Below are 3,242 nucleotides of genomic sequence, written 5' to 3'. Positions count from 1 at the left end.
CAGTCTTATGATCAAAAGAGGGATAAATGAGATACAGAGATAATAAATACAGCATTGACTCTGTCACAACCAGTAAAGTTTTTCTGCCTTTTTAGTAGGTTTGTTTTTGGTTTGGGGTGGGGGGGTGCCTCTTTCCACTTCTATACCTCTCTGGTGGTTAAGTTAAATTTGTGCTGTAGTGAACAAATTACTAAATTTCAAGTCAAAGAACTTGAATTTGAATTCCCTCTGCTACATAGGATCATAGATCTAGGTTGGCAGAGCCAAGACGGTAGAGTAGAAGGAACCAGTATAGTGAGCTTCTCTCCACAAACTCTTCCAAATAGACTTTAAAATGGACTGGCCTGAATCCTGATGGGGAAATCCAGCCCAGCTCAGGAGAGGGAGACAGACAGGGAGATCTGCAGATACTGCAGACAGAGTCCAGCCAGGAGCATGCTGTGAGCAAGCACTCCAGTGCCCAGGGAAAGGCTATGCACGGGGCAAGAGAAGATCCAGGACACATTCCAAAGCATCACCTGACCCATAATGGGTTACTGTGATGTGAAAAGGTTTGAATTGGTGGCTTTGTCACTTAGTGCCCAGTTCTAGGTCACAGATTCAGGACAATTAAAAAGACTCATCTAAGGGAATGATACTGGGGCATCTAGGTGAAGCAATGGATAAAGCACCAGCCCTGGATTCAAGAGGACCTGAGTTCAAATCCAGCCTGACACTTGACACTTACCAGCTGTGTGACCCTAGGCAAGTCACTTAACCCTCATTGACCTGCAAAAAATGAATAAATAAATAAATAGATGGATAGATAGATAGATGAATGAATGAATGGATAGATAGATAAATGAATGGGTGAATAAATGAATGAATGAATAAATGAATGATACTCCCAGGTAGGATCTGCCTGGGTAGTGTATGGAGAAAAAAGAAATTAGGAAACCAGCAGCAATATCAGTGGTATTATTAAGACCTGAGGAGGAGAGCAGGGTCTTACTTCCAACATCTAGCCCAACCCAAAGAGGAATAACCAAGGTCTTCTCACCATGTGTCTCTGAGAGTGAAAAGAATGTGGGGCTATATGAACTACAAGGCTGATGCAGATAGGCAATTCCTACATCACTATTTACCTCAGTAGGTGCTAATTCATCCAAATATGGCAATGAATCACAAAAGCAAAGAATCCCAGAGTTGGAAGCAACCTCAGGCACCACCTGGTCCTATCCAGGCATGTGAAAGAATCTCCTCCATAATAAAAGTGGCCATACATTCTCCATTTGAAGATTTCTAATAAAAGAGAACCCTACCACCTCTAAAGACAGCCCAATTCTATTTTGTCTAGCTCTAACTGTTAGAAAGTTTTTCCTGACATCAATCTGACATTTGCCTGTTTGCAAGTTTCACCCATTACTACAAGTTCTACCCTCTGAGGTCAAAAAGAACAAGTCTAATTCCATTTCCTTAGCATAGTCATTCAAATAAGTGAACATAACTGTCAGACCCTGGGTTCAGATCTCACCTCTGACATATACAACTGTGTAACCCTGGGCGCCTGACTAACTTTTATTGTTTTCCATTTCCTCATCTGTAAAATGAAGTGATTGAACTAATTGGTTCCTGGAGTCCCTTCCATCTCTAGATCTGTGACTTTAAAGTGGACATTGAAGCATTAATGACTACTCCATGGATCTGGTCATTCACTTCCAATTCCAAATTCACCTAAATGTACTATAACATAGTCTATAAGGCTCTGTCTCCAAAATCTATAATGACATCAAATAGTTTATCAAATGCTTTGCTAGCCTCTAAGAAGGTCACATAGTATTCTTGTGATCTCTCAGACTAGTAACCTTATAAAAATGGGGGACCAGGCTGGCACAAGCTGTTCTTAAGGAAGCCATGTTTTTGATAACCACTTCATTTTCTAGGATTTACCAACCACATTTCTATTAATAAATTATAAAAGTTTCCAAAGAATTTAAATCAAGTTCACTGGCCTATAATTTGCGGGTTCTGTTATCATCTTTTTTTTAAAAAAACTAAATTTTATTTGTGCTTTTCCAAACACGATACCTCTCCCTTTTATCAATAATCTGTTAAAAATTAATGATAGTATATCAGAAATCATATATTCTAGAATATCCAAACATGAATGTTTATTTGCCCGCTGCCTCTTATGTGTCAGTGAGTTGCCAAAATGTCTAACAGAGAAGGTAAAAGGAGAGGGACACGATACATGTTTTCTAGGCCCTTTAGAAAACATGGTGCTGCCCCTTTGGCTATATAGATGTGAATATAAAAGAAAGGTGATATTGTAGATATCAAGGGTATGGGCACAGTTCTGCAAGGAATGCCCCACAAATGTTACCATGGCAAGACTGGATGGGTCTGTAATGTTACTCAACATGCTGTAGACATTGTTGTAAACAAACGGGTTATGGGCAAGATTCTAGCCAAGAAAATTAATGAGCATATTAAGCATTCTAAGAGCAGAGATAGCTTCATGAAGAGGATAAAAGAAAATGACCAGAAGAAGAAGGAAGCCAGAGAAAAAAGGCACCTGGTTTCAACTGAAACATCAGCCTACTCTACCCAAAGAAGCACACTTTGTGAGAGACAATGGCAAAGAACCTGAGCTGTTGGAACCAATCCCCTATGAATTCATGGCATAAATGACTAAAAAACATAATAAAAGATTCTTGGATTAAAAAAAAAAGGAAATCACATATTCTAGATCTTTCTGTCCCCAGGGATATAGTTCATCTGGTCCTAGTGACTTAACCTATCAAGAGCAGCTAGCTACTTTCTAATTCTTTCTCCATTTATTTTGGGTATCAAGTCCCTTTGTACTTTTTCCCTCTCCTTTTCAGTTCAAAGTTAATTCTTCTTAGCACTATAAATAGAATCAATATGAGAGATGAGCAGTTCTGCCCCCTGTCACTGGTCATCATAGCCCATCCACCCTAAACAGCATGCCTATTACTTTGCAGATACACTTTCAAAAATTGCTTTTTGTTGTCTTTAGCTTTCTTTGTCAGTCTCATCCTATCTGAGTTTTAATGCTACTGACTTACTGACATGACAGAGAATATGTAGTTCTTGCTTTTCATCCTCCATCACCTCCTTTTCCTTCTATTTTCTGTATATGTCTATTTTTCAATCTCAGAGAGTTCTCCACACATCCACATTGATCTTTTTAAACTACTCTCAATTTTTCTATTTCATTAGACAGGTCAGCATAGAAGATA

The 3,242-nt window shown here is 38.9% G+C and overlaps 1 pseudogene; it reads left to right on the top strand.

The window, feature by feature from the left end:
- The first annotated feature begins 2,191 nt into the window (after positions 1–2,191).
- On the top strand, positions 2,192–2,666 carry LOC122752654 (annotated as a pseudogene).
- The last annotated feature ends 576 nt before the right edge of the window (positions 2,667–3,242 follow it).

This window comes from Dromiciops gliroides, chromosome 1 (genome assembly GCF_019393635.1).
Source record: "Dromiciops gliroides isolate mDroGli1 chromosome 1, mDroGli1.pri, whole genome shotgun sequence".
NCBI lineage: Eukaryota > Metazoa > Chordata > Mammalia > Microbiotheria > Microbiotheriidae > Dromiciops > Dromiciops gliroides.
This window is presented reverse-complemented; position numbering and strand designations above follow the sequence as displayed.